At 37.9% G+C, this 14,728-nt stretch overlaps 1 non-coding gene across 1 annotated transcript; it reads left to right on the forward strand.

Annotated features, from left to right (window-relative positions):
* Nucleotides 1-445: 445 nt before the first annotated feature.
* On the forward strand, nt 446-553 carry LOC112774783 (small nucleolar RNA R71). Its single transcript, XR_003189244.1, has one exon. It is a non-coding gene; the product is annotated as a small nucleolar RNA R71 (small nucleolar RNA).
* The last annotated feature ends 14,175 nt before the right edge of the window (nt 554-14,728 follow it).

A 14,728-nucleotide genomic window follows, 5' to 3' on the forward strand; every position in this document is an offset into this window, starting at 1 on the left:
ATGAGAAATTTGGATGATTTCTCCATGATGAGTTATAGGTGTTTCCATAAAGTTCACCCATGTAATTCACCTCTGCTAATGCAGGGTTCTCAGGATCATACGCTTCTTCTTCAGAAGATGCCTCTTGAGTACTGTTGGATGCAGCTTGCATTCCATTCAGACTCTGAGAAATCATATTGACTTGCTGAGTCAATATTTTGTTCTGAGCCAGTATGGCATTCAGAGTATCAATTTCAAGAACTCCCTTCTTCATAGGCATCCCATTATTCACAGGATTCCTTTCAGAAGTGTACATGAACTGGTTATTTACAACCATGTCAATGAGTTTTTGAGCTTCTGCAGGCGTTTTCTTCAGGTGAATGGATCCACCTGCAGAAGTATCCAATGACATCTTTGATAACTCAGATAAACCATCATAGAATATATCCAGGATGGTCCATTCTGAAAGCATGTCAGAAGGACACTTTTTGGTCAGTCCTTTGTATCTCTCCCAAGCTTCATAGAGGGATTCACCTTCTTTCTGTCTGAAGGTCTGAACATCCACTCTAAGCTTGCTCAGCTTTTGAGGAGGAAAGAACTTGGCTAAGAAAGCCGTGACCAGCTTATCCCAAGAGTTCAGGCTATCCTTAGGTTGAGAGTCCAACCATACTCTAGCTCTGTCTCTTACAGCAAAAGGGAAAAGCATAAGCCTGTAGACTTCAGGATCTACTCCATTAGTCTTAACAGTATCTGCAAGAACCCAGTTAAGAACTGAAAAGGATCTTCAGATGGAAGTCCATGAAACTTGCAGTTCTGCTGCATCAAAGAAACTAATTGAGGTTTCAGCTCAAAGTTGTTTGCTCCAATGGCAGGAATGGAGATGCTTCTTCCATGTAAATTGGAATTAGGTGCAGTAAAGTCACCAAGCATCCTCCTTGTATTATTATTATTATTTTCGGCTGCCATCTCCTCTTCCTGTTCAAAAATTTCTGGAAAGTTCTCTCTGGGTTGTTGTAATTTAGCTTCTCTTAATTTTCTCTTCAGAGTCCTTTCAGGTTCCGGATCTGCTTCAACAAGAATATTCTTGTCCTTGCTCCTGCTCATATGACAAAGAAGAGGGCACAGAAAAAATAATAATAATAGAGTTCCTTTATACCACAGTATATGGATCCCTTTGTGAGTGGAAGAAAAGAGGGAGATAGAGAATGTAATGTAATGGAAGAAACACAACTGTGAGGAGGGTAGAGATGTGAGATGAATAAATAAATAGAATAAGATGAGAGAGGGAAAATTTCGAAAATAATTTTTGAAAAAGAGTTAGTGATTTTTGAAAATAGTTTTTGAAAAAGGTTAGTAATTTTCGAAAATTTTTAAAATCAAAGATTAAAATAATTAAATAAAAAAAAGAAATTTTGAAAAAGGGGGGATATTTTCGAAAATTAGAGAGAGAGAGTTAGTTAGGTAGTTTTGAAAAAGTTAAGAAACAAACAAAAAGTTAGTTAGTTAGTTGAAACAAATTTGAAAATCAATTTTGAAAAGATAAGAAGATAGGAGGTTAGAAAAGATATTTTTGAAAAGAATAAGATAAGAAGATATTTTTGAAAAGATATGATAGAAATTAGTTTTTGAAAAAGATTTGATTTTTAAAATCACAATTAATGACTTGATTCACAAGAAATCACAAGATATGATTCTAGAATTTAAAGTTTGAATCTTTCTTAACAAGTAAGTAACAAACTTGAAATTTTTGAATCAAAACATTAATTGATGATGTTATTTTCAAAAATATGATGTAAAATTAAGAAAAAGATCTTTTGAAAAATATTTTAAAAATTTTCGAAAATAACTAAGAAATTTGAAAAAGATTTGATTTTTGAAAAAGATTTTGAAAAAGATGAGATTTTCAAATTGAAAATTTGATTTGACTCATAAGAAACAACTTCATTTAAAAATTTTTTTTTGAAAAAGTCAATCCAAATTTTCGAATTTGATGAGAGAAAAAGGGAAAGATATTTTTTTATTTTTTATTTTTTATGATGAGAGAGAAAAATTAAAAACATCATTTTGATGTTTTTCTCTTTTATTTTTGAATCAAAACAAGGAATGCATGCAAGAATGCTATGAATGTCAAGATGAATACCAAGAACACTATGAAGATCATGATGAACATCAAGAACACATTTTTGAAAAATTTTTAATGCAAAGAAAACATGCAAGACACCAAACTTAGAATTCTTTAATGCTTAGATACTAAGAATTCAAGAATGCATATGAAAAACAAGAAAAGACACAAAACATGCAAATGCAAAGATCAAACAAGAAGACTTACCAAGAACAACTTGAAGATCATGAAGAACACTATGAATGCATGAGAATTTTTGAAAAATGCAAGATGCACATGCAATTGACACCAAACTTATGACATGACTCAAGACTCAAACAAGAACACAAAAATATTTTTTATTTTTATGATTTTCTAATTTTTTTTGTATCTTTTTCAAAAATTATTTGAAAAAGAAAAAAAAAATAAGGATTCCAGAATTTTTAATATGAATTCCAGGAATCTTGCCATGTTAGTCTAAAACTTCAGTCCAGGAATTAGACATGGCTCACTAGCCAGCCAAGCTTTCAATGAAAGCTCCGGTCCAAAACACTAGACATGGCCAACGGCCAGCCAAGCTTCAGCAAACATAGATACCTCTCATGTATACAACAGCTGATATTTCATCCAACTTCATATACTTATAAGTGGAACCCTCAGTCCAAAAGAATTAGACATGGCTTTACAGCCAGCCAGGCTTCATGAAAGACTAGAATTCATTCTTAAAAAATTCTGAAGAAAAATATATTTTTGAAAACACATTTTTTTTCGAAAACAAAGGAGAAATTTTTAAAAGATTTTTGAAAAATTTTTTTGAAAAATTTTTTTGAAAAGAAAACAAAAAGAAAATTACCTAATCTGAGCAACAAGATGAACCGTCAGTTGTCCAAACTCGAACAATCCCCGGCAACGGCGCCAAAAACTTGGTGCGCAGAAATTGTGATTACACTTTGATTATGTAAAATTCATCGCTCTTTCTTTCCCTGGTAATGGCGCCAAAAACATGATGCCAATACCATGGTTCACAACTTCGCACAACTAACCACCAAGTGCACTGGGTCGTCCAAGTAATACCTTACGTGAGTAAGGGTCGAATCCCACGGAGATTGTTGGTATGAAGCAAGCTATGGTCACCTTGTAAATCTCAGTCAGGCGGATATAAAATAGTAATGGGGTTTTCGAATATAATTAATAAACATAAAATAAAGGATAGAAATACTTATGTAAATCACTGGTGAGAATTTCAGATAAGCGAATAGAGATGCTTTCGTTCCTCTGAACCTCTGCTTTCCTGCTATCTTCATCCAATCAGTCTTACTCCTTTCCATGGCTGGCTGTATGTAATGCATCACCATTGTCAGTGGCTACTTTCGGTCTTCTCTCGGGAAAATGATCCAAATGCCCTGTCACGGCACGGCTAATCGTCTGGAGGCATCACCCTTGTCAATGGCTTACATCCTATCCTCTCAGTGAAAATGGTCAACGCACCCTGTCATGGCACGGCTATTCATATGTCGGTTCTCGATCATGCTGGAATAGGATTTACTATCCTTTTGCGTTCTGTCACTACGCCCAGCAATCGCGAGTTTGGAGCTCGTCACAGTCATTCAATCATTGAATCCTACTCGGAATACCACAGACAAGGTTTAGACTTTCCGGATTCTCTTGAATGCCGCCATCATTCTAGCTTACACCACGAAGATTCTGATTAAGAGATCTAAGAGATACTCATTCAATCGAAGGTAGAACGGAAGTGGTTGTCAGGCACGCGTTCATAGGGAATGATGATGATTGTCACGTTCATCACATTCAGGTTGAAGAGCGAATGAATATCTTGGAAGCGAAATAAGATGAATTGAATAGAAAACAGTAGTACTTGCATTAATCTTTGAGGAACAGCAGAGCTCTACACCTTAATCTATGGAGTGTAGAAACTCTACCGTTAAAATTACATAAGTGAAAGGTCTAGGCATGGCCGAGATGGCCAGCCCCTCTGATCTAAGAACTAGGCGTCCAAAGATACCTAATACAATAGTAAGAGGTCCTATTTATAATAAACTAGTCACTAGGGTTTACAGAAATAAGTAATTGATGCATAAATCCACTTCCGGGGCCCACTTGGTGTGTGCTTAGGCTGAGCTTTGAGTGTTGCACGTGCAGAGGCCATTTGTTGAGTTGAACGCCAGTTTTTCTGCCAGTTTGGGCATTCAACTCTGGTTTTGGATCCTTTTCTGGCGCTGGACGCCAGAATTGGGCAGAGAGCTGGCGTTGAACGCCAGTTTGCATCGTCTATTCTTGGCCAAAGTATCGACTATTATATATTGATGGAAAGCCCTGGATGTCTACTTTTCAACGCAATTAGAAGTGCGCCATTTGGAGTTCTATAACTCCAGAAAATCCACTTTGAGTGCAGGGAGGTCAGAATCCAACAACATCAGCAGTCCTTCTTCAACCTCTAAATCTGATTTTTGCTCAAGTCCCTCAATTTCAGCCAGAAAATACCTGAAATCACAGAAAAATACACAAACTCATAGTAAAGTCCAGAAATGTGAATTTAACATAAAAACTAATGAAAACATCCCTAAAAGTAACTAGATCCTACTAAAAACATACTAAAAACAATGTCAAAAAGCGTATAAATTATCCGCTCATCAGATATGCATTCATCAGGTGAAGAGGAGAAGTGCATGCAGACTGAGCTTATTAATCCTAACCTTCAAGAACCCCCACAGAATCTGCAACTCAAACCTCCTTTGGTGACAATCATCAAATTTTCTCCAAACATCAAACCTAAGTTTGGTGTCGGGAATGCATCATCCACCAAGGAGGAGGTTCCCCAAAAGAAGAAAGTACCCAGGGGATGGGGAAATAAAAAGATTTCCACTGAAGACTTCTCCCCAGGAATGAAGGTGGTATTCACTGTATGCCCAATCTTGCCTCATACAGTGAACAGGATCCTATCTCTTGAGCATATAGAGTTGATCCACGAGAGCACAGAAAAGAAGTTCACAGTGAGTGGTAAAGAGCTGAGCCCCTATGATCCTCCTCCTTAGAGGAGCTGACCATCAAGCTAGTGACTGTAAAGAAGTGCTTGTTGGGAGGCAACCTGATATTTTTGTATCCTTAAGTTTAATTTTTACTTTGATATTTTCTTTTGATTTATTTAGTTTTATTTGAGTTTCTATTATTTTTCCTTTGTTTTACGTGTATTTTGATTATGCAGAGTGATTAGAACAGAAACAGGTGCGTTAAGACAGAGTTTCGGACACCCTAGAGGAAGATGTTGCGGATAGGGTGGCGCCTAACTTCACTTGCTGAAGTTAGGCGCCACATACAACCCAAAATTGAAGAAACTCCCTAGAGGGGTGGTGCTTAACTTCACTCCTTGAAGTTAGATGCCAGTCATGCGTACCAATTGATGTTTGTTGCTCGATGGGTGGCGCCCAACTTGAGTTTTCTCAAGTTAGGCGCCAGGAGAGGAAACACACATGAAGTTAGGCGCCAAACACATCAAGTTAGGCGCCATCACCTAATCCCCTCTATTGCCTTATAGGGGTGTTCGCGGTGCGGTTTGGTTCGGTTTTTGAAGGAAAAGCCATCCGATCCGATCGTTTAATTAAACTGCGGTTCGGTTTGGTTCGGTTTTTTGTCAATGTCATCCGAACCAAACCAAACCAATTAATATCGGTTTGGTTTGGTTCGGTTTGTTCGGTTTTTTCAATCAAATAAAAAAAATCCTACCATACTATTATGCAAAGTCATAACATTGAAATTGACAAACCGAAATACACAATAGCTAACAAAGTCTTGATCTAATAAAATTTAACGACAACAGAATTCAAATACGACAATTAAAGAAGTTTAATAGTTCAACAGTCAATACAACTAAAGAGGAACTGGGATGGGAGGCAATGCAGTCGGAGATCTGATGCTTGTGGATTCATTCGGAAGAGGAACTGGCGGCAATCCGGATTCGCCCATATTCTCACTTGAACTGGCGTCAAACTACATAAATAAATACAATAAATCAAGGCCAGAAACACAACAACAAATAAATTAATAACCAGCAATAAACTGCACAACAAATCAATAACCAACAATCCAGCAATACCAATTACCAAGTTATCAACATTCAACAATTAATCAGCAACCAGCAACAGCAAGGCAGCAGGACATTTCCAATATAATGAACCATTAAACAACAATAACATAAACCATTAAACAGAAACGCAGCAAGCAGGACATTTCCAATATATCGAACCATTAAACAACAATAAAATGAACCATTAAACAGCAAGCCACTGAGCCAGCAACAGCAAGTAGCAACAAATCAACAATGCATTTGTCTGTAAGTAACGTTAATACTTACACTAATGAGGGTCAACGCGCTGGATGAACAGCGGCAAACTAGTGGCTAGCGCTGGCGGAGACGCAGGGAACCTTGGAAGAGAGGAGAAGCAGCAGTTGGAGGCAGAGGAAGAAGGTAAGGCTGCTGAGATCTAGGGTGAAATCAAAACCAAAAACAAAATAACAATAAATCATTGAATCAATAACAAGTTAAAAGAAAAAACTAGCAGCAGCCATCAGACCAAAAACAGATTTAGAATTATTCCCTGTGAAAATTTTTACAATAATAATGGCTATCTATTATCAACCTCATCACACCACCAATTCATCAAAACCATACAAATACCACCAAAATCACATTTGGAGTCTCCCCTTTTTAATTAACAGATTAACAAATTCAAATTGCAAAAATATCACATATACAACATTAAATATCAACACTAACAGTGAATCAAAACCAAAAACAAAATAACAATAAATCATTGAATCAATAACAAGTTAAAAGAAAAAACTAGCAGCAGCCATCAGACCAAAAACAGATTTAGAATTATTCCCCCGTGAAAATTTTTACAATAATAGCGGCTATCTATTATCAACCTCATCACACTACCAATTCATCAAAACCACATAAATACCACCAAAATCACATTTGGAGTCTCCCCTTTTTAATTAACAGATTAACAAATTCAAATTCAAATGAATTAGCAGCAGCAATAATAAGAATAAACAATTAACAATAGCAGTTATAGTAGCAGCAGCAATAATAATGATTAATTAACAAATTAAAATCAATAATCAATAATAATTAACAAAATAAAAAAAACCAATAATAGTAGCAGCAGCCAGCAAAAATTAGAAACGAAGAGAGAACACAGAACAGTAAATCAAGAACTAAAAAATCAATAGAACAGAGAAAATCAAGAAGCAAAAAATAGCAAGAGGCTGAATCAGAAATAGAAGAACCAATCAAAAATGAAATTATTCTCCATTTTTTCAAGTAATAATCTTGATATGTTTGTCTTCATCACCAGTCAAGCTTACCTAACAGTTCCATCTAGAGAAGCACTAGCAATATTGTTCCCGATAGCAGAGAAGCAACATCGGCTGATTGGACTAGTGTGCCTCAAGAACGTCTCCTAAAAACCCACAATCAGAACCTATAATCCTAACAATCAGAAATAATACACATTCAAAAGCTAAAATCCCCAAATACAACAAATAGCGTAAACAAATACAACAATCAACAACAATCAGCAACAAATAAATGAACAATCAACAACAATCAGCAACAAATACATAATACATAGAATAGAAATTATTCAAATTAATACCTGACTTGGAGGCTCTATATCTGGTGCTCGGCGCTAGAAGGGGCTGGTCCAGCGCTGCTGGGAGGGGCTGCGTTCGATGGATCGCGCTGTTGGGAGGGGCTGAACGTCGCTGATGGGTTCGCCGATTCGCGCTACTGGGAAGGTTTAGGAGGCACTGCTGGGAGGCGCTATTGGGAGGGGCTGCGAGGCGCTAGTTCGGCAGAACTGGGAGGGGCTGGTTCGGCTAGATTGGAAGAGGCTGTGAGGCGCTGGGAGGCGGGGCTAGGAGGGGCTGGGAGGCGGGGTTGAGAGGGGCTGGGAGGGGTTAGGGTAATAGGGCTTCTTCGAGAGAGTGGCTGCGCTAGGTTAGGAGTTAGGAACGTTAGGTTATCTGATGGGGGTGGGGTGGGATAATGGTCTACTAGTTTTTATGGTTTTTAAGTTGACCAGTTCGGTTCGGTTCGGTTAGGGTTTTTAATGTCAAAATCGAAAACCGAACCGAACCGCAGAAAAAACAGCAAAATATGAATTTATCGATTTTTTCGGTTTTCAGTTTATTCGGTTTGGTTGATCGGTTTTATTCGGTCCGGATCGGTTTTGAACACCCCTATTGCCTTATTCCAAAACACAATCCTGTGATTGCCTAAACCGAATCCCATCATCTCTGGTCCCACCCTTACACATATTCTCCCTATATCTTTGATTCACCCTTTGTACTTTCCCAATTCATTCCTTCCCTGCCATATATATACATATAATCCGAATCCGAACCCCTCCCCCACCTGTAAGCCCATCGTCCCTATATATATATATATATACCTAAAAAAATAAATAAATAAATAAATAAATAAATAAATAAAAATAAAATAAATAAAATAAAATAAATAAAATAAATACATAAATAACTATATATATATTTAAAAAAAAGAAAAACCAATTTTAAATTTATCTTTCTTGCCCTTTTATCACTCCTGACTTCTTTTGCATTAATATTTGTTTTTACTCCTCCGTACATTTTTATGTCCCCTTTTTTTTCAGTTTTTCTTTGCTCAGGGACGAGCAAAGTTTTAAGTTTGGTGTTGTCGCTTCGCTTGTGGCTTCTCTATTTATTTTAATGGCACCAAAGGGAGGCGAATCATCTTCAAGGAGGTGCACAGCCTGAAGAATGAGACGGCCACTAGAAAAACTGAGGTGGTTGAGTTTCTTTTATTCTATACTTCCTTCCATTCTTATTATGTTATATTCCTGTTCTCTGCTATTTTACTTGAACGTTTGCATGATCTTTAGTAATTCTGAGTCCTAGGTTCTAGTTTAATTCTGTTATTTTGAAATTTCAGTTATTTATCTTTTAATGGAGAGATGTCTCATGTACCGCTCACTGAGCTTGAATCTAAAGAGAAAAAAGAAAAAGAAGTGATGTATTGCATGAGAAATTGAGTTTATATTAAAGAGTAATCTTATTTACTTAAATGTGGTGGTATAATCTGTGATTCTGAATGCATGATATGAATAGTACATATTTGAATTTGAATCAAAGGGTATTGATGCATGTGGAACAAGAATTTAAAGAACTATTATGAATTCTATGAAGTAAACAAAAGCTTAATCCTTGAAGCAAAAGAAACAGCAAAAGAAAAATAAAAGCAAGGTCCAAGGCTCTGAGCATCAATGACTATGGAGGTCAGACATGATTAAAAGCTCAAAGAGTTATTTCCCTAGTCATATGCTTGTGGTGTAAATGTGTCAAGTAATCCTTGAGACAGAGCACTAAGAGTCGAGATCAAGTGCATTTAACAGAGTATGCCAAAGACTTTGAGCACCACTATCTCGGAGTAACTAAAAGAAAAACCAGAACTAAAAGAAAGTTCCCTAGTTAAGTGCTTGTGACGTTTTTGTGTCAAGTAAAGCTTGAGACAAAATATTTAAAGTCACGGCTAGGCTCAAGGTGCAAAGCACCAAAGAAAAGAGAATGAAAAAATTTTGCTGTGTTCAAGGATTAAACCAAGTATAAAGGCCAAAGAATTTATAATATTATCATGATTCTAACTCCAAACGACAGTGACATTCCTCTTATTCAAAGGATAGTGAGGTCCCAAAACTATTCAGGATTGTAGTGTATAAACCCCACTTTAAGAAGAGACATGAGCTTAATTGAACACTCACTTCTCATGCAAATTTACATCCTGAGCCTATAGTAGTTTTGGTTGCTTGAGGACAAGCAACAATTCAAGTTTGGTATTGTGATGCGTGAGCATCTTCTCTATCTTTTCCTAGTGAATTTGCATTCAAATTGTTGAGTTTAATCAAGATTTAAATATCTTTTAGCCACTATGGATTCTACTTTGATTTGTGTGCAATTCTGTTTATTTCAGGTAGCATTCGGATGGATTTGATGGAATTTCTATAGAAAAAGAGAAGAAAGTGAATGATGCTGTCAACTCTGACCTCCTTGCACTCCAACGGGAATAACTTGGGCTACAGAGGTCTAACTGATGTGATTCCAGTGGCATTAGAAAGCTAACTTCCAGAGCTTTCTAACAATATTTGATAGTATACACTTCTCTTCCAGCTGTATGGTCTTGGTGGCGCCTTGGGATTCTCCAAGTTAGGCGCCAGAAGAAGCACTTGCCTTTCAATTACTTGCTACACCCTCCACGCCTAACTTTACTATTGTGAAGTCAGGCGCCAAAGCTTGAAAGCGCACTCCAAATCCAAGCAGCAAAGATGTTATCTAAATTTTGATTAAAACTTTTATTTTTATTACAAATAGGAAAATATATTATTTAATTTTAGAAAATATATTTTACATTAATTAGGATTAGATATAAAAGGGAAGAGAATCAGCCCTTTGGGCTCCTCTCTTCTCTTACCTCATTTCGCACTTTACAGTCTTATAGAACCCTAGTTTTTTCTCTGAACCATGAGCAACTAAACCTCCACCGTTAAGGTTAGGAGCTCTGTTTATTCTATGGATTAATACTATTACTTTTCTATTTTAATTCATGTATTGATTTCAATTTCAAAAATTGTTTTTGTTCTTCATCTTATGAATTTGCATGGAATGGAAGTATGACCCTTATTCTATTTGAGTTCTTGTAAAAGTTGGAAAAGCTCTTTACCTGAATAACAGCTTCAAAACATATTCTCCTAAATCACTAATTATCTGGACTTAACGGGATATGTGACATATAATCCTCTTATATTTGGGTAATTAGGGTTTCTGTGACATATAAACTAGAATTGAACTTAACCCTCGAATTGGAATCAAGTGACCAAGGAATTGGCAGTTGATGAAGGTTAGAGGAGACTAAAAAGGTCTAAGAAATTAGAGTTTAGTCACATATAATTTTCCATGAATTGAATCTTGCATGATTAAAATAGTTGGTAAGAAAAGTTAATCTGGAAAATAAATATCACTGAAACCTTAACTGTTTTACTCATATATTTCACAACCCGTTTACTACTTGCTTTCTGATATTCTAAATTTACTATTTGATGCTTATGAACTCTCAAAACACCATTTTATGTTTGTCTAACTAAGTAAATCACACTATCATTGTTGCTTAGTCCATCAATCCTCATGGGATCGACCCTCATTCACTTGAGGTACTACTTAGTACGACCCGGTGCAATTGCCGGTTAGTTTGTGGGTTATAAATTCCGCACCATGTACCTCACCTCCGCCCCTTTGAGTACCTTATTTACGAAGTACATGGGTTGTTGTTGTTTCCCTTTTTCTCATACTAAGGCAGCAACTAAAGCTTCTTTTGTCACCAAGAGGTACAAGTACAGGGGCTTCCCTTCTCTTGGCTTTCCGAGTATAGGCAGTTCTAACAAAATTCTCTTGAAATGGTTGAAAGCTTCATCACAAGATGGGCTCCACTGAAAAGTTATCCCCTTTTTCATCAAGTTAAAGAAAGGCAATGCCTTGGCTGCTAACGTCCCAAGAAAATGGGATAGAGCTGTCAACCTTCTGGCTAACTTTTGTAAATCTTTTATGTTCTTGGGGTTCGCCATGCAAAGCACGACCTCGCATTTATCCAGGTTGGTTTACACCCCCGTTGAGTGATCATGAACCCCAGGAACTTTTCTACTTTCATAGCAAAGACGCATTTCAAGGGATTTAACCTCATATTGTATTTTCAAAGAGAGTCGAAGACGACTTGCAGGTCGGCTACCAGGACATCCGGTTCTACCGTTTTGATTAACAAGTTGTCAACGTAAACTTCTATCGACTTGCCTATGTGATCTTTGAAAACCTTGTTCATGAGCCTTTGGTAAGTGGCCCTTATATTTTTTAGGCCGAACGGCATGACCGTGTAACAGTATGTTCCTCCTAGCGTTATGAACGTCGTCTTCTCCTCGTCAAGCCAGTGCATCAGAATATGATTATACCCAAAGTAAGCATCCACCAAGGCATCTATGTTGGGTAGGGGGAATGAGTCCTTGAGGCAAGCCTTGATAAGGTCCGAGTAGTCTATGCACATCCTCCATTTTCTGTTTGCCTTCTTCACGAGGATCACGTTTGATAGCCAAGTAAAGTAATCTAATTCCCTGGTAAAACTGACTTCCAACAAGCTGGCCATCCGCTTGGCCACCTTGTTTGCTCTCTCCAAGGACATCTTCCTTTTTATCTATGGGACAGACTTTGCTTTGGGCTTCACGACCAAATGATGAGACATGAATTCTGAGTCTATTCCCAGCACGTCAGCTGGAGTCCAGGCGAAAAGGTTTCTGTTAGCTCGAATGGCTTCGATCAAAGGACCTTTCAACTCATAGAGTCGGTTACGGTTCACAAATGTGAACTTGTCTTCTGTCTTCCCAACTCAAAATTTCTCTAGGTTACCCTGGGGTTCCGGCCTTGGGTATTTGTCAATCCTTGTGTCCAAGTTTGCCAAGAACACACCGACTCCTTCCTTGGACCTCTTTCGAAGGGATAAGCTGGTGTTATTGCAAGCAACGACCATTTCCAAATCACCCCGGATTGTCCATACTGACCCATCGTCCACCATAAAATTCATTGTTAGGAACTTCATGCAAATGATAACCAATAGGTCATTGATGGTTCTTGATGAGCGGATAATTTATACCCTTTTTGGCATTGTTTTTACATAGTTTTTAGTATGATTTAGTTACTTTTTATTATATTTTTATTAGTTTTTATTCAAATATCATATTTCTGGACTTTACTATGAGTTTGTGTATTTTTCTGTGATTTCAGGTATTTTCTGGCTGAAATTGAGGGACCTAAGCAAAAATCTGATTCAGAGGCTGAAAAAGGACTGCAGATGCTGTTGGATGCTGCCCCTCTTGCACTCGAAGTGGATTTTCTGGAGCTACAGAAGCCCAATTGGTGCGCTCTTAATTGCGTTGAAAAGTAGACATCCTGGGCTTTCTAGCAATATTAATAGTTCATACTTTGCCCGAGATTTGATAGCCCAAACTGGGGTCCAAAGCCAGCCTAAAACTTCTTGGCGTAAAACGCCCAAACTGGCACTAGAATTGGAGTTAAACGCCCAAACTGGCACCCAAGCTGGCGTTTAACTCCAGGAACAGCCTATGCACGTGTAAAGCTCAGTGCTCAATCCAAGCACACACTAAGTGGGCTCTGGAAGTGGATTTCTGCACTATCTGCACTTAGTTTTCTGTAAACCTAAGTTACTAGTTTAGTATAAATAGCACTTTTTACTATTGTATTCATCATCTAGGAACATCTTTGATCAGTTTATCATACTTGGAGACCATTATTCACGTTTTGGAGGCTGGCCTCACGGCCAGGCCTAGACTATTTTCACTTATGTATTTTCTACGGTGGAATTTGTACACCCCATAGATTAAGGTGTGGAGCTCTGCTGTTCTTCATGAATTAATGCAAGTACTATTATTTTTCTTTCAATTCACGCCTACTTCTTCTCCAAGATATACTCTCGTACTTAATTCAGTTAAGTCAGAATGAATAGGTGACCCGTGACAATCACCCACTATCTTCGTTACTCGCTTAGCCAAGATCCGCGTGCCTGACAACCACAAGCGGTCTACATGATGTTCAATGTAGTCATTGGACGACAGCTGGAGTATATTCTCTTGGGTATCTAATACACGGACTGAGTCCATGAGATTAGTATCTTCGTGGTATAGGCTAGAACCAATTGGCAGCCATTCCTGGGATCTGGAAAGTCTAAACCTTGTCTGTGGTATTCCGAGTAGGATCCAAAAAGGGATGACTATGACGAGCTTCAATCCTGTGAATGTTGGGCGCAGTGACAGTGTGTAAAAGGATCAATGGATCCTATTCCGACACTAGCGAGAACCGACAGATGATTAGCCATGCGGTAGCTGTGCCTGATATTTTCATCCGAGACGAGAAATCCGACAGTTGATTAGCCATGCAAAAACTGTAGAGAACCATTTTCACTGAGAGGATCCTACAGCTTGCCATGGAAGAGAGCACGCATGGTTGGAAGAAGGCAATAGGAAAGCAGACGTTCAGAAGCAACAAAGCATCTCCGTACGCTTATCTGAAATTCCCACCAATGAATTACATAAGTATCTTTATCTTATTTTATGTTTTATTTATATTTTAATTATCAAAACCTCATAACCAATTGAATCCGCCTGACTGAGATTTACAAGATGACCATAGCTTGCTTCAAGCCAACAATCTCCGTGGGATCGACCCTTATTCATGTAAGGTTTATTACTTGGACGACCCAGTGCACTTGCTGGTTAGTTGTGTGGAGTTGTGAAAAGTGTGAATCACAATTTCATCCACCCGTTTTCCTCCCGAAGATGACGTTGTACGCCGTGGAGTCTCTCAAGACTACGAACTCGACCATTGCGGATTTTCTACTTGCCCCGGAACCCACACAGATCGACAGAACAACGGATCCGTCGGGCTTGATGTAGTTGTCATCCAATCCTACGACCCCATGACGGTGGTCCTTGAGATCGTTTTCCTTCATTCCCAAGGCGTCGAACACGTTTCAAAACA

Source organism: Arachis hypogaea, chromosome 18 (genome assembly GCF_003086295.3).
Source record: "Arachis hypogaea cultivar Tifrunner chromosome 18, arahy.Tifrunner.gnm2.J5K5, whole genome shotgun sequence".
Taxonomy (NCBI): domain Eukaryota; kingdom Viridiplantae; phylum Streptophyta; class Magnoliopsida; order Fabales; family Fabaceae; genus Arachis; species Arachis hypogaea.